General features: G+C 41.3%; 1 long non-coding RNA gene across 1 annotated transcript in view; it reads left to right on the top strand.

Moving 5' to 3' along the window:
* Positions 1-26,238, top strand: part of LOC137096403 (uncharacterized) — a 68,568-nt gene that overhangs the window by 8,334 nt on the left and 33,996 nt on the right. The window contains exon 2 of the long non-coding RNA XR_010909442.1: positions 16,757-18,157. This is a non-coding gene — a long non-coding RNA (uncharacterized lncRNA). The remainder of the gene's footprint in view (positions 1-16,756; positions 18,158-26,238) is intronic.

A 26,238-nucleotide genomic window follows, 5' to 3' on the forward strand; every position in this document is an offset into this window, starting at 1 on the left:
TCCCTTTTTTTGGCAATGAATTATTTATTTATTTATTTATTTATTTATTTATTTATTATTTGCATTTATTAACCGCCACTCTCAGCCCGAAGGCGACTCGTGGCGGTGTACAGAACATAGAACATGAAGACAACAGTTACAGTAAATCAGGATCATAACACACATCTTACTAACACACAGCTAATTAAACTAAAAGTCCGCTTCGTCTTGTTTGGGTCATAATCAGTCTCGTCGTCATAGTCCATTCCGGTGGTCATTCCAAAACATAGCACTTAATTGAAGGCCTTTTCGAAGAGCCAGGTTTTCAGGCCCTTACGGAAGGCCATGAGGGAGGGCGCCTGTCTAATTTCAGCAGGGAGGGAGTTCCACAAGTTCTCCAAAGTTAAGCTCCCCCATTTTGCTGATGGCACTGGTGCCTTTAATGATGATAAGTCGCTTTGTCCTCTGCCCAAGAGGGCTAATAGTTTATTAATAGGAAATGTTTCTACAGGATATCCTCATTCCACCAGACACTGCTTTGGCATGGGTTCCTGCCCAAGGCTGGTCACATCAGATGACACGAGAGATCAGTGTGACAGGCAGCAATCTCTTTGTCATAGCATCTTAACAGAGCAGGCGAAGAGACTAAAGAGTCTGGGGAAGGGCAGAGCATGCAAAGTTACTTTGAAGAAGAGTGAATAAAATGACACGTCAAAACTATTCCCAGTGGGGATATGGGAAGAGGATCCTACAGCTGTTTGTACTAGTTGTACTCTAGCTATGTATGCACTAGCACTACTGCCATAGCTGCAGATGATGTGTTCCCTGGCTTTGCATGGACACATGAAACTGAACAATAGCAGACAAACAATGGAACAAACAATTGCGATATTGAGAGGGGGGAGCTTGTACTGGAGACTCTAAGTGAATAAATATGAAGCATGTATGTTGGTTCTGCAGAAATGGGGATTGTACTGTATTATCATTTCCCACTGAAGGAAAGAGCACATAGCCACTGGGAAATCAGTGCAAAGGTAATTTCCTATGGGGGGAAAAATAAAAATGGGACAGAATTCTGTCTTTCTATTTGTTGACTCGCTTGCTTGTTTATTCATTTATTTGTGATATTTGTCTGTCATCTCTCAGTGTACCAGGGTTCCCAAGGCAGTATACAGTGCATAAAAGAGAAATATATAAATATGTACACTTTGCTATATCATATTGTATTTATTTATTTAATCCAACCTTTCTCAGAGGATGAGACCCAAAGTAATTCATATGTGTAGTAGTTTACGCATTGGACTATGATCCCAGAGACCAGGATCTCAATCTCTTTTCGACCATGGAAACTCATTGGTTTGTTTGTTTGTTTACAGTATGTATACCCTACCCTTCTTACAGAACACACATATGGCCAACATTCAATGCTGATTATAAAAGTAACAAGGACACAAAGAGAGATAAAGGCAGTTCTCCCCCCCCCCCCATCTTATTTTTGGCATCCTGGAGGCTGTGCTCAACTCTGGTCACAAGGGTGTGTGTGTATGCTGTCACTTCATCTTCCATGCCGAGGAGCTTTTCCTCTGATCAATGTCCTTAAGGGTCCATTTATTATCTCCCCACTAAAACGGGTACATATTTTATCTACTCGCATTTCTGCTTTCAACCTGCTAGGTGGGCAGGTGAGCTGGGGCTAACGACAAGTGCTCACTCCAACCAGGGCTTGAACTGCTGACCTTTTGATCGGCAGGATTTTTCTGCAGCACAGCAGTTTAGCCTACTGTGCTAAGCCCGGTTGACTTGGGCAAGTTACACTCTTTCAGCTTCAAAGGAAGGCAAAGGCAAACCCTTTCTGAAAAAGTCTGGTCAAGAAAACCCTATAATAGATTCACCTTAGCATAACTATAAGTAGGAAAAAACCCAAAACCACAGCAAATTTCCAATGTAAAAAGAATCTAATGGAAATACCAATGAATTTAAAATAAAATAGCCCATTCCTTATTATTATTTTCCTAGAAATAAATCCATGGTACTTTGCACATATAGCTTCAAAGCTCTTCTTAATAATGAAAGAACCAATGAAAGAAAGAGTGTCTGGTGACTGGCAAATTCATGTTTTCTTTCGTTACATAGTGCAGAAAAGAAGCAGACGTATTTGCCTTCATGGAATTGCCTTTTCTGCCTGTCTGGACTTTTCCTCTCTCATCTCTCTCTCTCTCCCCCTCTGCAAGTAAGCCCATCTTTTATAATCAGTTTCCTCCTCTTGCTGGAGCTCATCGTCCTTAATAATTCTCAGCTTACACTTTGTCATTGAGCCTCTCTGCAAATTGGCTAACCTGGGAGGAGAAAGCTGAGAGACAGGATAAGCCTCCTAATCCACTATCAGCATATGCCATCAGCTTCCCCATCTGCTAAGAGAGGCCTATGGAAGCCTGCCAGTGCCTGGTGTCCACATTGCCAGCCTTAAGAATTTATAACATGCTGGGCATAAGTGCAAGAGAATTTACTTTCCCCTTTCCTCTCCCCAGACCACCACCAGATTAAGTTAAAGTGTCATCAGCTTCTTGATTTTATAGACCAAGCCTAAGCTTCCCAGAAGGCACAGCTGGCTGTCTCGAACATGAGCAGACAATGATGAAGAATGAAGCCCAATTGGTTCATGGAACCAGGCACAATTTAGCACTACCCTCAACCTTGGTAAGGTTGGAGTACCACAGCCATCTCCTCTCTGGGCTGGGGAAATGCTTTGTGTTCACACAGGAGATTGAAGCAGATGCCCTCTGCAGTATGCATTTCATCTTGTTTAGGAGACTTGCAAATATCTCTCCATCACAGTTGTAGGCCTTTGGGTGGGATACTTTACAAATGAAATCAGTTGCATCTTGATTTGGAACAGAAGGCATTGTGAACCATGAGGGGAAAACATATGGGCTAGGATGGCTGCCAAAAAAAAAAAAAGGCTTCAAACCTGGAATTTTGTTGAAGCACAAGAGCTTCTTGAAACAGCTGGTTTGCTTACCAGAAATCTGCAAGGGGCTATTTGAGGCTGACTGACGGCTAGAGTTAAGCACCTTTTGCCTCCCTCCACACTGATCCATTCCGAACAAGCATCACTGAAGCATGTTTTCCTAAAAAAGGGGAGCTGTTGCTCAGAGTTTTGTTACACATGGGTTGTTGTGAGGTTTTTTGGGCTGTATGGCCATGTTCCAGAAGCATTGTCTCCTGCTGTTTTGTCTGCATCTATGGTAGGCATCCTTAGAGGTTTCCAATTTTTATGTGTCTTGAAACAGTTTCTCCATGTAGAGATGTTTATTTATTTATTATTTATTTACGATATTTGTAGCCTGCCTTTCTCAGCCATACAGCAACTCAAGGTGGGTTACAGATTGGCACAATTCGATGTCAAGCATTCATAAAAGTGCCATGAAAAACAATCAACATTACAATACATGTCCAATATATTGTTGAAGGCTTTCATGACTGGAATCACTGGGTTGTTGTGAGTTTTTTTGGGCTGTATGGCCATGTTCCAGAAGCATTATCTCCTGACATTTTGCCTGCATCTATGGCAGGCATACTCAGTTACACATGTTTGCATACAACATTTGTTACACATGTTTGCATGCAACATGTGGCTAACCCCCTGCTGCCAATACTAGGAGACATGGGCTTTATAGGCCATGAAGCAGGGCTCCAATGTATACAATGCAGCAATCCCCACAAAATATATCAGAATACAAATCCCATCCTTAGCCCACAGTCCCATGGTCATGCTGCTTGCAAATGGTAGGATTTATATTCTATCAGGAGAGTCCTAGGTTGACTATTTTGATGGAATTATTGAATATGTTAACCAGTTAAAATATTGTGATCTATTAGACGCTGGCCTTTTCTGTCTATGCTCTCTTCCACACAGCTGAATAAAATCCCACATTTTCTGCTTTGAACTGGAATATATGGTAGTGTGGACTCAGATAACCCAGTTCAGAGCAGGTATTGTGGGATTTTCTGCCTTGATATTCTGGGTTATATAAGTGTGTGGAAGGGTCCTGAGAGATCTTTATACATCCTTGATTATCTTCATCTCTCTCTGTTGGTCTTGTTTCTTCTCTAGACCAGAGTTTCTCCAGAAGGGGTTAGACTACAACTTCCATGAGTTGTAACAGGCATGACTAATAGCAGGGATTATGGAACTTCCTGTCTATCTATATCTGAAAGAGATTCTTCACCACTGCTTTATCCTACCTGCCAAGTGCATACTTGAGATGTGATCAGCATCTTGTCAGAACTGAGCCCACTTGATAACTTGTTATGTGGGGCTGGAAAGGGTGAATACTCTACAACGCTTGAATGCCGGATGTACTTTTCCCTTCCTCCTCCTCTGCCAAACCTGAAGCATTGCTTTGGGCTTCTGGGAGAGATGTTCAGCAGGCAGAAGTGTGTTTAACAGAGCAGGGATTACTATCATTAGATTGGGACACAAAGAACTTATTTCCCTATGGATGGAAATTCAAACACACATCAAATAAAGCACATAGTCACATTTGAGTGATGAACTTGGAAAGCTCTTTTCATGTTAAATCTAACTGAATCAATCTGATTGTGTTTTATTATGCCATGTTGCAATTCTTTTATATCTGTAACTGTTTACTGTGCAGAAATCCTTTTAAAGAAATCCTCATTGAGAACTAAAGTACTTATTTTTGAAGTTCTCTACCTAATCTCAGAAATCAGTTTGCCACTGTGAATATCCTGAATTACAGTGCTCCTGTATCTGTGGGGGATATGCTCCTGGCCTTCTTGGGGATATGTGAAAATATGGATAACACTGGCCAACACATATTTTTGTGTCTCAATTGTTAGACCTGTTTCTGGGTATATTTGACTTGCTGATTCCAAAAATTGCACTGATTTCCGTCCATTAGCTCTAATTTTTGAGATATAGGACATATGCTACATACCTGTCTTCATCTACTCACCTATAGAAAATCATGATAACCATATTTATTTTATTTTATTTCATTTACTTAATTTATACCTTGCCTTTCTCCCCCTCAGGGGACTCAAAGTGACTTACAACTTTGATACTATTCAATGGCAGTTCTAGAGCTGATGTGGTCTATCCAATGCAATTTTTGGAATTAGTGTGCTAAATAACATCAGGAACAGGCCTAAAACCCAAGACAACAATAATGTTTTTATGTTCAATAGAACAAACACTTGGACTAGGCTTTGGTTCATCCATCCATCCATTTATCTTTCTGAAAAAAAGAGAGTGTTACAGCTTTCAAATGGAGTGCAACAACATTTGAAGGCCCCATGAAGTTCAGTAAATGCAGCAGGATGATCTGAACAGCCTATGTGAGAAGGGGGTTTAACTGCTCATACAGTCAATTGGAAAACCTTCCACACAAATGCAGTGGCCCTCGGTATCTGCAGGGGTTCCCTTCCAGGTCCCCATGGTTATCAAACTCCATGGATGCTCACGTCCCATTATATACAGTGATGTAGTAAAATGGCGTCCCATATATAAAATGGCAAAAGCAAGTTTTGCTTTTGGGCTGAAAAAAAGTAAGATGATGGTAGTTTAATCCATGGCTATAGAGCACTCTCAGCCTTAAGTGGCTGAGGGGGAAAAGGAAAGGGCCTGAGGCTGTTAGGAATTATAGGAGTTGAAGACCAAAACACCTGGAGGGCCAAAGTTTGCCCATCCTGATATAGAGGGTTGATTGTATTGGAGTTGGTGGCAGTCAAACTACAAATGGAATAGTGAAATCATATCTCTAGAACACGGGGTTTGTTGCAATAGAATAAGGTAGGGCTCTGCTGTCAGCCGTTTGGGTTGCCCTTTCTCCCCAAAAGGAGTGTTTGTATCTCTAAAAGCTATAAAATTATCTAGAATCCTTCAGATGTGGCCTATTTCCCCAGCATTGGGAAAACCTTCTAGATTTCCCCTTGTCATGTTATTATTAAAATGTCAGGACTTCTGTCATGGAAATTGTGGTTATTATTCATTTTAAGCTCGTGTTAAAGGAAGAGATGAAAGTAAGGTGAATATATATAGAGAGGGGGGGGGGGAGGACATGGTGTACTCAGTGGCACAGCAGCAGGGCTAAAATGGTTGCAGGAGGGGATGACCTAGGAAGCCATTCCTGTTAAGAGACAAAGCTCCCTTGATGTCTCCCAAGCTGCTCAGGAGCTGGCAGGACAGCTTTCTCTACTGATGGAATGAGGTTTTCCTTTGGTCCCTCCTGCTGCAATGGTGTGCTACTCCAAAAACTGTGTGACTTCGGCATAAATCATCAAGACCTAAATATAGACTGAATACAGGATCACAAGGGTAACTGTATCCCCTGCTCTGGACAGAATTTTTACTTCTTTCAATTGAATGTTTTTCCATTCTCTGTAAAAGGAAGAACCCCCCCCCCCACAACTTTCACCCATTGCAGAAGGCTAGCTGATGCAAATTGCAAGAGCTGATAAAGAATGGAACAATTCAGTAACTCATTTTCCACTGAGTAATTATTAGTTCTTTAAAAAACCTTGAATTTGCTGAAAAGTACCTCGGTTTCTTCTCATTAGCACTACAGAACAAAGTGCATGCATAATTAGTAAACATTTGGCAGGCCTGCAAATAGGTTTTTAATTACACCGAAAGGACACTGTCAAGGTGTTTTTAATCATTTTAAACATAATTTCTTTGATGGCCTGATCCAAAAGAGTTTCTCTGGGAGAGGTCCATTAAGGCTGGAGGTTAAATTCTTGATTTGCCTCTGTTGACATTTCTTCTATAATTTTCACCATTGATCAGGCTTGAAGAAAGTATATTCCCTCAGAGTTGGTAGGCCGCAACTCCCATCAACCAAGGGTGAGAGACTATGGCAGTCCTGCAATTATGTCACTCCTGCAAGGGGCAATAGGTTGCTCACTCCTGCCATAGACAGGTAAAGGTAAAGGTTGTCCCTGATATTAAGTCTAGTTGTGTCCGACTCTGGGGGGTGGTGCTCATCTCCATTTCTAAGCCAAAGAGCCAGCATTGTCCATAGACACCTCCAAGGTCATGTGGCCAGCATTACTGCATGGAGCGCCGTTACCTTCCCGCCAGAACGGCACATATTGATCTATTTACATTTGCATGTTTTCAAACTGCTAGGTTGACAGAAGCTGGGGCTAACAGCTCATGCTGCTCCCCAGATTTGAACCTGCGACCTTTCGGTCAACAAGTTTAGCAGCTCAGCAGTTTAACCCGCTGTGCCACCAGGGGCTCCTCCTGCCATAGATGTTGTGGCCTATTTAAATTGAACTTTTGATTTACAACTTTAAGGGACTGAAGACACTAAGTAATAGGCAGTAGCCCTTAGTGATAAAGCCTAGCACCATGCTTCTAAACTCAAATTTGGGGACTGGAGGAAGATGTGTGGCCCTCCAGATTTTGTGGCCTGGCAAAATCCTATCAGGTCTCTTCAGCAGAGCAGGTCACATTACAGAATCTTGCCCTTCTCTGTAGACTCAGACAAAAGCCAACTGCTGCAGTCTCTCTTAGCCTGTTTGCTTTTTCACATTAATGCTTTTTTCCTATCTTGATTACATATCTGTTGCTTGGCCACACAGGTCCTGGCTTTCATCTCTGAAGTGTTGCAGTGTATGTTACTACAGCGTACTACAAATGCTACAGTACAACAACATTTAGGCACACCAAATGGAAGGAAACCTTTACATAAGCTTTCAATTTGTTCTCTGACCCCTCTTGTGTGAAAAATACCTCGACCCACTGAAGGCAATGGGGAAAGTACATAAATGCAAATCAGTCAGTTGAAGGGGCATTACGTCATTACTATTAAAATGATTTCTGCTTACTCTTGAAAGACCTACACTTTCAAGTTGCTTCATCAAATAAACTCATCTTCATAGTAGATTATATACAATGACTTTGTTATGTATGTGCAGCTGGAACTATGCCTAATTGAACAAAATCCAATTTGCTTCAAGTATGTGTGTACAGCAAGGATCAGCAACTGTATCTCTTCAAATGCGATTAAACTGCAGCTCCCGTCAGCCCTATCATGAGAGGTGATGAGAGCTGTAGTGCTGCAATATATCAAGAGTTCCACACACCCTACGCATGATATATTGAATTGTGTTTGTTGCTGGAAGAGAACAGCTGGCAGTTGGTTGAGAAAGACAAATGTAAAAACAGACCAAAACAAATGCAATGTCCAGTAACATTCTTCCAAGTCAACAAGCCCATGGTCTTCCTTATGCTAGAACTAACTTTGCTTTAGTCTTCCTCAGTCATGTAACATTGACATTGTGACTCCATACACCCCTTCATATGGTTGTATATATAACCTGTAATGAAACTGTAGAGAGCCAATATGTTGTAGTGGTTTAGTATTGGCCAATATATTGTCGAAGGCTTTCAGGGCTGGAATCACTAGGTTCTTGTGGGTTTTTTTGGGCTTTAGGGCCATGTTCTAGAGGCATTTCTCCTGACGTTTCGCCTGCATCTATGGCAAGCTACCTCTGAGGATGCTTGCCATAGATGCAGGCGAAACGTCAGGAGAAATGCCTCTAGAACATGGCCCTATAGCCCGAAAAAACCCACAAGAACCTATTGGACAATACTCAGAGACTATACCATGGAAACGATTGGGTGGTCTTGTGTATGTCACTCTAATTCAGCCTCAGATGAAGGCAACGGCAACCCCTTTCTAAACAAATCTTGCTAAGCAAATTTATTTATTTGCTATATTTATACCCTGCCCTTCTCACCCTGAAGGGGACTCAGAGCAGCTTACAAGTGAGCAACAATTCAGTGCCGCATAAACAGACATACAGATAAAATAAACTATTCTGTATTCGCTTATTGCACTAAAGAATTACTGTCTGAAAGCTTGGTCTTACAGCCACAATTTTAATTTCTTTCTAAGGGTCAGGAGGGAGGGAGCTAATCTGTTTTTGCTGGGGAGGGAGTTTTACAAATGAGGGGCCACCACTGAGAAGGCCCTGTCTCTCATCCCCACCAATCGCACATGCGAAGGAGGTGGGAGTGAGAGCAGGGCCTCCCCAGAAGGTCTTAACTTCTGAGAAGTTGTCCCGTGACAAGGACAGCTTAGGGTCAACATAAGTTAGAAATGACTTGAAGATACACAAGAACAACAATTTCTTGGAATAGCTTTCTTTTTGACATCACAATATCCCATTTCTCCTTCACATCAAATTTAGATACCATGCCCATCGAACTGAGTGGATGCAGGGACACCACTTGATGCCTCTGTCTCAGGCAGCAAAATATCTTTGGCTAGCCCTGTAAAGCAGCGGGGACTCAACAGCTGTAAAGTAACAGGCAGTATTCCTTGCATGCTATATGTATTTTAGTCCATATAACGTTTGCCCATGCTCCCTATTTTGGAAGCCATTCTCCCCAACACACATTTCATTTTTGTTTTGTAGAACTGAGTTGTGAGTTATTAAATAGGGCTGGTCTGGCACTGGAAGCTGTTTCATACTCATAAAGATTTACTAGCCTATCTAACTCAGAACTGTTTTATGTTTATACTGACTGGCAGTGGTTCTTGTGTTTACAAATGACTCTCATTTCTCCAAGGAGACATTGACAAGTGCACCTGGGACCTTTTATATTAGGAATATATATACATGCTCTACTAGTAAGATATGGCTCTTTGAGGGAAATGCAATTTCACCTTTTGCGATGGCTTGTGAGACCTATATGGCTGTATTGGCTTGCCCTAAACCAGACTGAAATTCAGCAACACAGTGACTTATATCCTGTGAAAACAAACCAAACAAAGAAATGAAGTTTAAATACCCCAATGCCCCAAATCCAAAACCAAACCAGTTTCATTCCATCTATATAAAATTGTATGTATTTGCACGAAATATTTCATTATACAAATTTACATGCCAGTAAATAGGGTGGCTCACAAGCCAATCCACAAAATAAAGTTCAATCTATCAAGATCCAACAACGCAAAAAGTCACATAACTAAACTATCAAGATAATGTAAAATTAAGAATACAATGGCATTGATTTCACAATGAGAATGCAGTTAAAATGTAGACTAATGCTGTGTGAGTTGTGTGGAGCTGTTCCTGAGGGAGGGTGCTGAAGCCCTTTATTGGACAGAGCTTGGAAGTAGTTTCATATAAATAAGAAGTTTCTTGTAATCCATGATTTACTACAACATTTGAAAACATTTTAGAATAAAAGATAGCATGAAAAACACTACAATAACGTGATAAGAAGGAACTGCCATGGCGGGAAGCATTTATAAAACAGGAAGACAGAAAGTATTTTTAAAGTCGTCGAGTGACATTCATTCTGGTACATGGTACCACTGTTTTCAGCTGTAGATTCAATTTGTCTCCTCAGTGGACAGCCATAGAGTCTGCTTCAAAAGTTGGCAAACTTAGGTTGCACCATCTGTTCAGTCCCAGAATGCACCCTCCTTCTAGTTTTACAGTTTTCCTCAACGGCAGTGTCTGCCTGTAATCTATCATAATAAAATAGGATGTCTGTACTTCTGTGGCAGACACAACTCATCGGATCATTGTGCTAGACACCACAACATCTGACAGTCGGGTATTTTTTCTCATTTAAATTGCAGTGCTCAGTTTCAGTCTGAATACTTGACATTTTAAAAAGGTGGAAATGAGTGCCCTAAGTTATTTAATGCTGGCAACTGGCATTCTCCTCATCCAATGAACCATGGATATGGACCAGGTCCATATTTGTGCCCATTAATCTTAGAATTTCTCCTGGGACTGATACCAAGTACAATTATCTGGATGTTAACTTCTCTCAGTGTCCACCAACTGTGACTTCCATGTCAGTAGTTGGGAAGTACAACTCCTTTGGGTTTTTGTCTGAAATTTAAAGGAATTATCCAAGAGTGTTGAACCCTATTCCCTGATTTATTTATTTATTTATTACATTTATATGCCGCCCTTCTCACCCTGAAGGGGACTCATATAATAGTTTTAGCATACCTTGGATAGTGCTCTGATGAAAACCTAGCATCATATTGTGAAAATAAGTTTCAACACTTTAGATAACTCCTTTAAATTTCAGACTAAAACCTAGAGCAGATCAACCACTCTACTGCCATGGAAGCCACCAGCTGCCAGGAATTTCCAACAAACATCTTTATTACTGACTTGTTAGCATACACCTCTTTTCTATAACTGTAACCCAAGTAGCATCAAAGGGGAAAGGAGACATGCTTGTTCTCTGCTGCCCCAGAGGATTGGGCTAGGGCTAGTGGTTTGAAGTTACAGGATAATTGATTTAAATTAAATATTAGAAGTCATTTCTAGACAGTAAGAGCAGTTTGGCAATGGAATAAATTGCCTCAAGACACTGGATAGTTGTTGCCAGCTGGGGTTGCTTGAGATCATGCACTGAGGTTGGACTTGAAGGCACATGATGCTTATTCCAGCTCTATTATTTTATGAGCCCCCAGTGATGAAATAAGTTAAACATTTGTGTTGGCAGGACTGGTCAATTGACAGGTTGGTGGTTTGAATCTGGGGAGTGGGGTAAGCTCCCGTCTGTCGAGCTCTAGCTTCTCATGTGGGGACCTGAGATAAGCTTCCAACAGGATGGTAAAAACATCAATCATCTGGACATCCTCTGGGCAATGTCCTTGAAGACAGCCAATTCTCTCACACCAGCTTCTAAGTTGCTTCTGACACAAAAAAAATCTACTTACAAGTCGTGTCCACTATCTACAGAGATTTTTTCAAACCTTTCTAAAATGTTTCCTGATGTTTCTTCCACTTCTCATTGATGGGGCATATAATTCACATCTGGATAGAGGAGGTACTCGCTCACTGGCCATGCTTCAGGTGAGCTATCTTTGGTTGACCCCGATGTTACTGTCAGAATATTCTCTACTTTGCTTCCTCCCTGTCCAGCTACTAGATACAGTTCAACAGCATATGTCCAGATGGTTGGAAAATGATAAATGAGCCACACAGGGAGAAGCATCCATCCGCATCAAGTGTTGTTTGTCTTTCTTCTCCTGGCCAGGAGTTTGATTTCCTGCTCTCCCTTTTTGGGAAGACTCCATAATTGAAATATATGGAATCGCTGGAAATGATTGAGAAAAGTGTTTTTGCAGTTGTTGAGCAAAATAAACTGCATTTTGAAAATAAATGGATTCCTAAGGACTTAGGGTATGGTTGGCAAGGAGTTAGTTCACACAATCTGTCAGACCAGACAGAGTTGTCATTTTTTTCAGAATTCAGGTTGGCATCTTCACCAGAATCACAGATATATTCTTAACTGGTCAAGCCTTCTGCAGCACTGTATCTCCAAATGTGTTTGTAAAAGAGGCTGAACTGTGTTTGAGGTGGTGTCACTGGATATTGAAAGAAATCTCTGAATTGGACTGCATCCAGCTCATCAGGGCTGGCCAAAAATATTTTGTTTAAGAGGGAACAGCAAAATAAACCTTCCACACCAAAGAATCCAAGTTATAGCATATATTGGTAGTATTCAGGGTTGGAAACATTATTTTAGTACCCGAGGTAGAGACTTCATTAGCATCTGGCCACTTCCCTGCCAGCAAAAATACAGTATTAACTTATTAAACAGATAACAATTTGTTGGCCTTTTTAGTGACTAAAATATGCTGCCCCCCCCCCCTTCCTAAAAGTAAAGCTGCAAAGTTAAGAGGGAATAGCAACATGAACCAAAATAAAAAAAGGGAAGAAAGGGAGAGGGGAAAAAGGAAATATGGGCCAGGCCCATAAGACTCACTAGTTTTTATTTTAGCACAAGCTTTCATGGATATCAATCCACTCTACACTGGACAGACCGGGCATTCTCTATGCAAGAGCATTAATGGTCACAAGCCTGATGCTAGAAATAATAATACTTTAAAACCAGTTGCCAAACAGTTCAGCATTCCTGGATCTATAGTAAGGGATTTGCAAATTGTGTCCTTGGACAAAAAAAAAAATAACAAAAGAAAACTACAAAGAGAAATTGCTGAACTGAATTATATTCATGAATTCCAAACCATTAAAAGAAGTATGAACAAAGATAATTGCTTCATGGCACGCTTCATATATTAATACAAGAGTCTTTGATACCACACTTGTCAAAAAGGTATCTTCTCAGAGACAATATTGAAATCAAGGAAACCGAGGCCCCATCTACACTGCCCTATAACGCCATGTTGGGGGTGCACTAGCCTGGAGCATCCAAATGATGCTTTAGGCCAGTGGTTCTCGACCTGTGGTGTTTCCCCAGGTGTTTTCTCCTACAACTCCTAGAAATCCCAGCCAGTTTACCAGCTGTTAGGATTTCTGGGAGTTGAAGGTCAAAACATCTGGGGACCCACAGGTTGAGAGCCACTGCTCTAAGCTAATGTGATTTAACCTGGAATAAAAATGAAAATCCAGGTTTATTCCAGGTTAAAGTAATGCCTGGTAAGATCCAGATCTCCCAAGAAGGCCCACATTTTTCTAGCTATGACAACTGTTTGATCCCAACGGGCAGTCCCCATAGCCATCCCACCTCTGTGGACTCAGGCAGTTTGGGCAAGAGGGATGGAAGTGCCTCCCTGCCACCTGCGTTGCCCAAAAACTTACATTTTGATGTACCAGGACCTCTGGAGAAGCCTTGTGCCTTGGTACTGAGACTTTTATAGTACATTTTGGGGGGAAACAGGAGGCATGGAGAGAAGGGGATGTTGTGACCATGCTCCAATGCTAATTGTGAATTAGTACGAGTGGGCATTTGACCATCTCTTATCAGTAAGGTGGGGTTTGTCCCTACTCCCTCTGTGTGGCTAGCAAATGCAGGTGAATTGGCATTTTAAATACTGATTGCACTTGCATTTGCACCAGTGTGGAAGGACCCTGAATTTTAGTAAGCAGATACATTGCTTTCAACATCCACACTAATTGACCAGTGTAAAGATCTGCATTGCCTCATACAGCCCTTTGAAAAATGAGGGCAAGGAACAAGTTTTACATCATTAAGGCTTCTATTACATTTTATTCCACTCCTACAACTCAGTACTGCATCTGAAAAAGTGCACAAAAGCTCAAACTAAAATAGAAATTGGTCTTAAATGTGCTGTTAAATTTCTTTTTCTCTCTCCTCCTTTTTATTCTGCAAGGAACTAACAAGGCTACTTCTTTGAAAACTATGCTAAAATGAAACAACTGCTTCAGGCTGTGAAGCTTTGTTGCCGTTAAGGCTGGAGCATCTTATAGAATCTTGGGATCTGCAGTTTAGAAATGTGCTTTTAAAATCCTCGGCTAGTGCTCTCCTCTGGTGCCTCTGATGAAAGTACAAACCCCAGGAAGATTCTGTAGGATTCAGCCATGGATGTTAAAAGTGGAATCCTATGGCTACAATTAAGTAGTGTGAAGGGGCCCCAAAGTCAAAGCCATCACCTTGTGCCAAATTTCTCTATTGTGTTGTAATGAATAATTAATTGTAATTGATAACCAAGAAGGCAAGATGGTTGTCTGCTGAGAAACTGGAAGTAGCCCAAGAAAGAAGGAAAGCAAAAGGAAACAGGGATAGTGGGAGATATGCCCAGTTAAATGCACAATTACAGAGGTTAGCCAGAAGAGATAAGGAACTATTTTTAAACAAGCAATGCATGGAAGTGAAAGAAGACAATAAAATAGGAAGGACAAGAGACCTCTTCCAGAAAATTAGAAACATCGGAAGTAAATTTCAGGCAAAAATGGGCATGATCAAAAACAAAGATGGTGTTGGGACTCAGTCTGTGTTTCACCCTGAATCTGTTATAGTGTTTTCCCCTTCTAATGTTTCTGAGCCTGTCTTGGATGTCAGTGAGGATAAGGTTCAAAATGGAGACACTTTGGACAATAAGGTTACTACAGACTCCAATCGAGAAGGGTCAGGGGAAAGGCTAAGTTCTCATGAGAAAATTCCAGGCTTGAGTTTGCAGGAAAGTTCACTCCCTTCTCCAGGCTCGGGTCTGCAAGATAGTTTCACACCTGCTGTTAATGAAGAGATAGATAAGACCAGTCACCGGCTGGAAATTAGCCAGAACCATAGAGAGGCCCAACTAAACTGATAGTCTGAAATTTTGCTGTGACATCAACGGATTGTTTTGTGCTCTCAGATGCAACCACAACACAACAGAATGGTGATCATTTAGTGACATAATTCATAGAATCATAGAATAATAGAGTTGGAAGAGTCCACATGGGCCATCTAGTCCAACCCCCTGCCATGCAGGAAAAGCACAACCATAGAACCCCTGACAGATTCTTAAGTTTGAAGGTTGCTTTGCTGCATAACTGCAATATCTGTCTTTCTATACTTGCCAGACATGAAAGAATCATATGAAAACATGCAAATTCTGCTTAACAGCCTTCAATACTCGAAGCACAATTGGAATTTGTGTGGTGATCTTAAGTTTGCTGCAATTCTGCTGGGTTTGCAGCTTGGTTACATGAAGTATTACGATTTCCTTTGTGAGTGGGACAGTCAAGCAAGAGATTTGTATTATATCAGAAAAGACTGACCTCCTTGCAATAAATTGGTTTCAGGGCAGAAGAATGTTGAACATGACGCATTGGTTGGTCCAAAGAAGATATTTCTTCCACCTTTACACATCAAACTCGGGCTAATGAAAAACATCATTAAGGCAACAAACAAGCACAGTGAAGCCTTAATTTACTTGCGGCAGATGTTTTCACAAATAAGTGATGCAAAGATAAAATAAGGTGTTTTCATTGGCCCAGAAAACCGAGATGTGATGAAGGATAGCCACTTTGAAGGTCTTCTACAGGGTGTAGAACATGTTGCATGTATAGCCTTCGAGAATGTTTTTTGTGACGATAAAGAATCGATTATGTCCAACAGGTTGAAAGTCTGCTTCAGGCATACAAATCAATGAAGTGCAACATGTCACTGAAGATACATTTTCTTCATTTGTAGTTATGTTTCCTGATGACACTATTACTGCCATACTGTATGCAGCTATAGACATAGCAATGTTTAGGATGTATTGCCTTTTTCTGGAAAACTGTACATGATACAGAGAAAATAAATACATAGTTGTGTTCAGTGTGTTAAAATCTACTTGATTCAGCCAAAATTGTGGAGGAAACAAAACATTCCCAAAAATTCATTGACCAGTGTAATGGGAGCATTGGTATTACATAATCAAGACTCCAGAAGTTTTTTTAAAAAAACCTTCAAAAGCTTTAGCTTCTATATACACACTTTTCACAGGGAATAAATCACACAGTTCACAGTAGAATGCAGATGCTGCACAAACATGAACAGCATAGGTCTCTGCCGTATGCCATGTGAATTAGCGGACTGCCAAACCTTTAACAGCAACAAAACCTTCTCTGATCCTTGATGGCAACATATTTAGGTCATCACTTCTACAGGCTGAAGCAAGCAGGCAAAGGGAGCTCAGCTATTCATTTTCAGATTCCCCTATTAACAGGAAGAAATGTAAATAATAATGATCATAACAAAGGTACTCAGTGGCAAATGCAGCCTGGATCTTTGTTTCCAAGGAGACAGAGGTTCATATATAGAGAGCACAGCAGGTGAGTAGTATCTCTCTCCCCTCCACGCGTCCCACATTAGAAGGACAGGAATGGCTGCCTATAAAAGCACCAAAGATATCATATTCTGATGTTAAAGTGATGCACTGACCTAACATCTCTCTCACAGCACTGGGCAGTTCTGTGCTCTGCTGCAATGCTTTCATAGAAAATTGCTTTCTTTCTTGGAACACAGACACTTGAGTCAGAAAGATTGCCATTGTAGGAGGAGATGGATGAACATGACAAGAAGCAAAACCGAGGGCTTCTTTAGCCACAGATTCATCCAATGAGAGCTGGTGCCCCTACATCCCTGGTTCGTGGGGCAGAAGACACCAAAGTTAAGTCACCTAGGTCTAAGGTTTTCTCATTCTTGACTCTTGTAGAGACATGCAAGTACCTTTCTTTTGTTTGGACTGTGTGACACTGACACACCGTGACACTGTGTTATTTTATTCTTTAATATTTACGGTGATTTTACTTTCACTGAAGACATTTTGGAGAAAGAAAGAATTGTGTAGTAATTGGAGTGTTGGACCCAGACTTTGGGATACCAGAGCCCCAATTCCTATTTAGCCATGGAAATCCACTGAGTAAGTCACACTCAGCCTTAGAGGAAGGCAATGGCAAATGCCTTCTCACTAAATCTTCCAAGAAAACCTTAGAAGAGGGTTGCCAAAAGTCAGGGTCAGCTTGAAGGCATGTAACAACAAAAACATATTTGAATTCTAGCTCCTTCTGGTTGTGCCTGGTTGACCACCTGCAGCTCATCTTTTGGAAAACCTTTTTATGTCCACCACTGAATTATACTGTACATTGCTCATAATCAGTGCAAAAATGCTTAGAATATTTCAGGGGAGTTAGATTAATATTTCCTTTCTTAAATCATTGGAAATGTTTGGACCACAATTACCAGAATCTCTGATCGCTGGTTATGCTGGTTGGAGCTCAGACAACATCTGAGCATTCGAGTTTGGGAACAACTGAGTTAGACAGTATTCTTCTTTCTTTCCTGCTCTTTGTCTCAGACAAACACCTTGTCCCAGACAGGCAACACTCTTTGTGTAGGAGGATGTTTGTTTAAATGGTAGTCACAGCTTTGATGCTATCTTCAGAATTTGTGTTTAAAATTCTCTTTTGATTCCCTTGAAGTGTCAGCTCCTCTTATTTTTAAAAGCTAATTTTACAAGGCTGGGGAAGGGGGAGGTGTGATGAATTTTGCATTTGGATCGTTCCATATTAACAGCAACAATGAGTCTTAGTATTTCCAGTTACTAGGAAGCAAAGGGGAATAACGTTTATGTTCGCAATGTTATGAGTTCTTGATGTGAGTTCTTTAAGGTGGTCATTGTGTTTATAGGGCTGGCCTTATTAGTTCAGATATTCAGAGTTAAATAGAAGCACACTATAGGATCTTCCTGTGGCATCTCCCTCTGAGCGTTTGGCTGACATGATGCTCATATGTTCCTCCACCCCCTGCAAATGCCTCAGTATAAAAGCCACTGTCTTCATTTTTTTCCAGAGCTAAAGCAATCATTGGAAGCCTGATACAGTGAGTAAGGCTGCCACAACATGCAGACTACACCAGAATCTTTGGGTAGGTGGCATCATCCAGTTTTCAGTCATTCATTTGGTATAATAGAATCACAGAGTTGGAAGAGACCACATGGGCCATCTAGTCCAAATCCCTGCCGTGCAGGAAAAGCACAATCTAAGTACCCTTGATCGATGGCCATCCAGCCTCTGTTTAAAAGTTTCCAAGTAAGGAGCTTCCACCACACCCCGAGGCAGAAAGTTCTACTGCTCAACAGCTCTTACCATCAGGAAATTCTTCCTAATGTTTAGGTGGAATCTCCTTTCCTGTAATTTGAAGCCATTGTTCCGTGTCCGAATCTCTAGGGCAGCAAAAAACAAGCCTGTTCCTTCTTCCTTATAACACCCTTTCACATGGCCATCATTGTGTCCTCTCAGCCTTATCTTCTGCAGGCTAAACATACCAAGCTCTTTAAGATGCTCCTCATAGGGCATGGTCTTCAGACCTTTGATCATTTTAGTTGCCCTCCTCTGGATACCTTCCAGCTTGTCACTATCTCATTTGAACTGTGGTACCAAGAATTGGACACAGTATTCCAGGTGAGGCCTCACAAAGCTGAATAGAGAGGCACTATGACTTCTCTCGATCTAGATGCTACACTCTTTTTGATGCAGCCCAAAATTCCATTGGCTTTTTAAGCTGCTCATCACACTCTTGGCTCATGTTCAACTTGTATTCCATGAAGACTCCAAGATCTTTTTCACATGTACTGTTGTTGAGTGACGTATCACCCATTCTGTATCTTTGCATTTCATTTTTTCTGCCTAAGTGTAGTATCTTACATTTGTCCTAGTTGAAATTCATTTTGTTAATTCTGTCCCAGCTCTTTAATCTGTTGAAGTCATTTTGAATTCTGATCCTGTCCTCTGGAGTATTATCTATCCCTCCTAATTTGGTGTCATCTGCAACCTTGATAAGCATGCCCTCTAAACCTACATCTAAGTCATTAATGGCTATGTCTTTGTGAGATACGTAATGTTATTTTACGTGCTGTGTTTAATAATGTTTAACATTTTATCAGAGGAGGGTCAATTTTGATGTTTTATACTGTTATTTTTATCAGTGACATTGATAAAAAACTGCTCTGAGTCCCCTTCGGGGTTGAGAAGGGTGGTATACAAATACCTCAAATTAATAATAAATAAATAAATAAATAAATAAATAATAAAGATGTTGAACAGTACTGGGCCCAGGACCAAACCCTGTGGCATGCCACTAGTCATGTCTAGTCCACATTTGCCTAGTTTGCTTGCAAGAAGGTCATGGAGAACTTAGATGAAGGTCTTACTGAAATCAAGATATGCTACATCCACAGCACTCCCTGCATCTACCAACTGGTAACTATTGAAAAAAGAGTTAGCATTAGCCTGGCATGACTTGGCTTTTGAAAAATCCATATTGAGTTTTAGTAATCACAGCATTTCTTTCCAAGTAATTGCAGACTGCCTCCTTAATGATCGGTTCCAGAATCTTTCATGGCATTGAAGTTAGGCTGACTGGATGGTAATTGGTTGGGTTCTGAAATCACATCTGCTAGTTCCTTCAGTATTCTTGGGTGCAGTTCTGGCCCTGGGGACTTGAATTCATTTAGAGTAGCCAGATATTCCTGGACTACTTCTTTACCTATTTTGGGGTGCATTTCCCCTATTACCTCATCTGCTCCATATTGCTCAGGTTGAACACCAATCTCCCTTTGGGAGAAGACTGAGGCAAAGAGGTGTCGGGCAGCTCTGCCTTTTCTCTATCCTGTTAGCATTTCACTACCTTTTTCTACTGACATAACCAAAGAACCTCTTTTTATTGGTTTTAATCTCATTTTGTGCCTTAGCCTTACGAACCTTCCCCCTAAATATGTTGGTTATTTGTTTGAATTCCTCTTTAGTAACACCCCCCCCCCCTTTTCCATTTCTTGTGCATGTCTCTTTTAAATCTTAGCTCAGTTAAAAGTCCTTCAGACATCCATTCTGGTTGTTTTACACTTTTTCTATTTTTTTTCCTCTTTGCTGGCACTGTTTGCAATTGTGCCTTCAGTATCTCACTTCTAGGAAACTCCCATTCATCATTAACTCCCTTTTCTTTTAGTATTCCTGTCCATGGAATCACACTCAGTATTTCCTTAAATTTCTTGAAGTCAACTCTCCTAAAGTCTAGAATACATGTTTGACTTCTCTTAGTTTCTCCCTACCTTTGTATCACAAACTCCTAAGAATCCCACTACTTCCATTCCATTGATGAGATCCTCACTGTTGGTTAGTTTCAGATCCAGAATAGCTGATCTCCCTGTTGTGTCTTCTACCTTCTGTATAATAAAATTGTCTCAATTTCAGAGTTTAAAACTAATGGGGTTTACTTCAACAATTCCTCTGAAAACTGGTACAGTTGTACTTTTGAGATGCTGGGATTCAGCTTGTAACATTCCAAAGGACCCTTCTCTATAGGACGGCTTAGGCATCTACTGCAGTCCACAAAGAGGTCACCTTGTCCTTGCTTTTACCCAGAGAAATACTACAATCCTATCACCTTAAAAAGACAGATGGTTGCTGACAGCTGCTGGTGAATTTGACAGATTTTAAAATGCAATAAAACGTATCCCATTTCTCCTCCTCTTCAGCTGTGCACAACTTCAGAAAGCAGGTGGAACTACCCATGGGGTGGTATCTAATCAAAAGTGGCCAAGCCACAAGCCTTTTACACTTCATCTATAAAACATGATCACAGGCTAAGGTTTACATGAATTATTCATGCTTATCAGCCCAGGGGATACTCTTTCTAGTAATTATCCATGGACGTCTGAAGTTCAGTTTATTTACCTGCAGGACATGGGTAACATCTCTGGGTGCAATGATAAGCTGTGGAGCACCTTGCTTTTTTGGCTGATGCTTTGCTTTATATCCCATAATTATGGTCTTTCATTTGAAGATCTCCTCCTGGTCTTCTCAGATATGAAGACAGTTAACAAAAGGTGCTTCTAGGTGTACTTATTTGTGAGTGTAGCTATTGAATTTAAATAAGCCATCTATTGGTGAATTATTGAGCCCAACCACATATGTAGACAAGGATCTCACTATAACATGGGCAAATGCATGAAAAACCAACAACAGTGTTGTCATAACTGCTTCCTTTCTTCCTTTATTTATTTAATTTATTCTCTGCCTTTCTCACCCCACAGGGGACTCAAGGCAGCTTACAGACACCGGCAAAATTCAATGTCACATATGAACATAACAATAAAAACATACCATATCCAACTATAAAACAGTTAAAACACATGAGCAAATAAAACACATAGAACAATAAAACAAATTGAAACATACAAAGTGCTTTCCTTTTATTATGTCAGTTTTGTTCCTCATAATCCATGTTGTAGGCTGCAACCCATGTTAAGCCTGATATGAAGAGAAGGTTTATTTGATGGTCCTCCTAGGTGGTGCCCATGTCACAGACTGAGATTCAGACAGACATTGCAAGTGGTAGTTGACAAGTGGAATCAAATAAGAGAGTAGAGGAAACAGACTGGTGATAATCCCAAGGGTGAAATCTGGAAAGGGGGTGGAGTCATTAGAAATAAGATTCAATTATCCAGACTAATCCTGAGAGTGTCAAGGTCATCCTATAGGTAGTCCTATAGGTGTTCTCATCTTCTCCAGCCCTATACATTATACAGGGTTAGTCAAAATGCATAGGCCAATAAGCCATTCAATTGAATGGCTTATTGGCCTATTTATTTTGACTAACCCTGTAGTTTGGGGGCGGGGGGGGGGGGGGAATTATCTGGTGAATTGTTTAATCATGGGCACAGTGGACAGAGTGAGTGCCACAGTGAAAAGTGGGCAGGGTGAGTGCCAGTCTAATCTTCCTGGGAAGATAGTTCCAAAGCTGGGGGGGGGGGGGGCACCACCGAGAAGACCCTCTTCCTCTTCTTCACCAACCATGCTTGAGACAGAAGTGGGAGTGAGAGAAAAGCCTCCCCAGAAGATCTTAGAGCTTGCACAGGTTTGTAGGGAAAGATGTGACTGCGAATTCAACAATGTGTGTGAGATTAATTACAGAACAGGAAAATGCAAGTTGAAACAGAACTTTATTGTCTGAGGCTGGATCCAACTGCACTTTATGGGTTTACACTGACCATATGACAGTATATACTTAGCCTAAGTAAACAATTCCCAAGAGTGGTCTTAGTGCAACCTTGGACCGAAGGTAGATCTCTAGATAGTTTGGATTATTTCTCACTACTGGCCACACTGGCAGAGACTGAAATCTGTCTTTTTCTCCTTCATGATTTTTGTGGCAAGAAAGACAGAAATGAATAAATCCAAGTGAAAATATGGAAACAAGTTGACGATATTGCTGTGTAGACCCCTAGCTTTGATAAAATTCCACAAATGAATCACTGCAGTTACAAAATAGGTGCCCCATACATAAACACCTGGGGCCAGCATGGCATAGTGGTTTGAATGTTGGACTATGACTCTGGAGACCAGACTGAAATATCTCTGCCACTCGAGTTGGGGAGAGGCATTCACCCTCAAAGATAAAGGGTCATTCCCATTTGGGACCTCCTTGGGGTCAGTCTGTGACACTTCATGAGTCATATCAGACTTTCCTGGGGCATTTTTAAAGCCTATCCTCAACAGATAAAATAAGTACAGCTCCTTTGCCCTTCCCATTCACCTTTATTACAGCAAAATCTCTATTACTTATAACTCTAGACTGCATCTGCAATGGGTAACTAGTAGATTTCTCACCCTGCCCTACACTGCCTGCTGATTCCCAGCTAAAATAATTGTTTTCAAAGAACAAATTCTATGTGGATTAATTAAAATGAAAAATGGCAAAAAGGTTCTATTGAATTATTTACCAGTATCTTGCAGATAGAACAATAATTGCTTATGTCTAACTGTAGGTGCTAGGAGGGAGAAGAGCAAAATGCAACACAGTATTTTTTCTGAGTCAGAAAATAGACTGGTAGGAGATCTCATTAGTCAGTTGTGCATTTGGAGGGGAAATTGCGTTGTTCCTTAGTCCAGGGTTAGCCAGATTGTCCTCCTGAGATTGTTGAACGGAAACCCCTCACCATTGACAAATCTGACTAAGGTTGATGGGAGTTGTAGTCCAGGAACATCTGGAAGGTGGCATTTTAGTGGCAACTGGTAACAACAACAACAACAACAACCATTTTATTTCTTACCTGCCTCTCTTGTGGCTCAAGGCGGGTTACATCACTTAAAACACATAATCACCTAAAATACTCTATAAAATATACACATTTCAACATATTTTTACAAAATAGATGCTAAAATACACAGAACAAAGATAAAAAATAAGATCTAAGTTTAAAAATTGTGATAAAAATTGTCTGGATAGACCTGGCAGAAGAGAAAAGTTTTAAAATGTGTTTTAAATTCTGAGAGCTCATTTAGCTGTCATGGCTCTTTTGGCAGGTTGTTCCACAGTCTTGAGACAGCTGATGAAAAGGTCATCTGGGTGACAATCACCAGTTAGGTTCTGGTTAGTTGGAGTAGCCACCCTTAAAGGACCTAAGTATTTGAGGCATATTGTAAGGGAGAAGGCGATCCTGTAGGTAACCTGGACCCAAACCATGTAGAGCTTTAAAGGTCAAAACCCACACTTTCTACTTTGTCCGGAATCTAACTGGCAGCCAATGAATTGTCCTTATGATAGATGTAATATGTTCCTGTAACCAATGTAGCTGCCGTATTTGGTACAAAGGTAGCTCAATGTAAAGTGTATTGCAGAAGTCCAACCTTGAAGTTAGCACTATATGCATGTTTAGGTCATCCAGATCTAGGAAGGGGAGCAGCTGGTGTATCAATTGACACTGGGAGTAAGCACTCCTGACCATCGCACCTACCTGGGCTAACATTTGGAGAGATGACTCAAGGAGCACTTCCAAGTTGTGAACAGTCTTTCAGAGAGAGAGAAAGTAACCCCAGCCAGAACTGGTTGACACACCTCCATCCCCAAATTAGGAACCTTAATGGCAAGCACCTTTGTTTTGTCTAGGTTCAGTTTCAATTTGTTATCCTCATCCAGCCCATTACCTCCTCTGGGCATTAATTCAGAGAAGACACACTATGCTGTTTTTGAAGCCATGGAGAAATATATTTGGGAGTCATCAGCATACTAATAACACCCCACTCCATGCCTATGGATAATCTCTCCCAACAGTTTCATGCAAATATTAGTAAACATTGGGGATAGAATGGCACCTTGTAGAATACCACATAACAGCTCCTTTTTTGAGGAGCAACTATCCTCAAGCACCATCATCTAGAACAGTGGTTCTTAACCTGTGGGTCCCCAGGTGTTTTGGCCTACAACTCCCAGAAATCCCAGTCAGTTTACCAGCTGTTAGGATTTCTGGGAGTTGAAGGCCAAAATGTCTGGGGACCCACAGGTTAAGAACTACTGATCTGGAACCTGTCTGAGAGGTATGACCAGGACCACTGCAGCACAGTGCCTACCATTCCTCCCCCACATTCCAGAAAGATGCTTTGGTCAATGGTATCAAAAGCCCCGAGAGATCTAGAAGCACCAACAGGAACACACTTCTTGTCAGTGGTAAGACGGAGATCAACCGCTAAGGTGACCATAGCAGTCTTAACTCTGCATCCTGCTCTGAAGCTGGTTTGAAATGGGTCAAGGAAGTGTGTGTCATCCAAGTCTGCCTGAAGTTGGAAGGCAACTGCCTTCTCAATCACTTTGGTCACAAAAGGAAGATTAGACACTGGTCTGTAATTATTAAGATTCAGAGGATCTTGAGAAGGCTTTTTCAGTAGTGATTAGGGGGTTGGACTGGATGGCCCACAAGGTTTCTTCCAACTCTATGATCTAACTACTGTTTCTTTTAAACAGGATGAAAAAATTGACCTCCCTGAGATGCGTTCATAATTTCTTGTATTTGAGATTGAATTGTATCTCCTCCCTGGATGAGCAATCAAGAAGGTCAGGGATCAAGAAAGCAGGTTGTTCTCCCTACTTGCCTCAGCAGCCTGTCCATATTAATAATACTCACCAATTGAAACTGATCCAGTGTGATCCCAGTTACAGAGTTGAGGACACCACACTGTTGGTCTCTGCTCAATGACCACATCTAAGTCTTCTCTTATGCTAGAGATTTTATCTGCGAAATGTTTGTTCAAAGCATCACAGTGAGCTACTGAAGGTTCTAGCAATTGGTTTGGAGGGGAGGGCACCTGGATTAAGCCTCTCACCACTCTGAACAGCTCAGTGAATCTGCAGATGCAATGCGTGAAGAGAGGAAAGCTTTATTTGCTAAGTGTACTGCAACCTTATAGGAGCAGAATTGCCCTCTATACCTTGCCTTGCCACATACAAATTGAGTTTTCCACCAACTGTGCTCTAGTTGTTGTCCTTCCCATTTCATTTCTCTGAGGGTCTTTGTATACTGGGAGCCTGATTTGTAATGGGTTGGAGAGGACATTTAGAGCAATTGTGTCAATAGCCCTGGTTAAATTCTGATTTCATTTATTGACCAGGGATTCAACAGGATCATAGGTGATGCCAGCCGTAGTACCCTCCAAGACCTCCTGGAATCTCAAAGGATCCATTAGCCTTCGAGGGTGGATCATTTTAATAGGTCCTCCACCCCTGCAGAGGTGGATGGTAACTGTGATACTGGCCCTGACCAGAAAATGACCTGTCCATGACAACTCAGAGGTATTGATTACTTAGCCCACAGATCTATTTGTTCCAAGCTGAAAATTGCATCGAAGGTATGACCTGCTGAGTGGGTCAGTCCAGAAACCAATTGGGATACATCCAATTGCTCCCCCACCCGTTCTCCTGGCGTGTCATTTCAATGTGCCAGGAGAGCTCGCTGGGACTTCTAATGGAGACCACATAAATATCTCTTAGTTTTCTAAGGGATCTAGGGGCTTGGGGGGAGGGGGGAAGACCTCCCCATGTTCTCTCAGGCTAGTGCTGAGAATGTGTGAATAACTCACCCAAGGAAGTACGCGCTTTCTGGGGTGGGTGCAGACAGCCCTCCTAAAACATCTTTGAGATAAAGGGCTGTCTGGATCCACCCTGAGTCCATGCTC

This window comes from Anolis sagrei, chromosome 2 (assembly GCF_037176765.1).
Source record: "Anolis sagrei isolate rAnoSag1 chromosome 2, rAnoSag1.mat, whole genome shotgun sequence".
Taxonomy (NCBI): Eukaryota; Metazoa; Chordata; class Lepidosauria; order Squamata; family Dactyloidae; genus Anolis; species Anolis sagrei.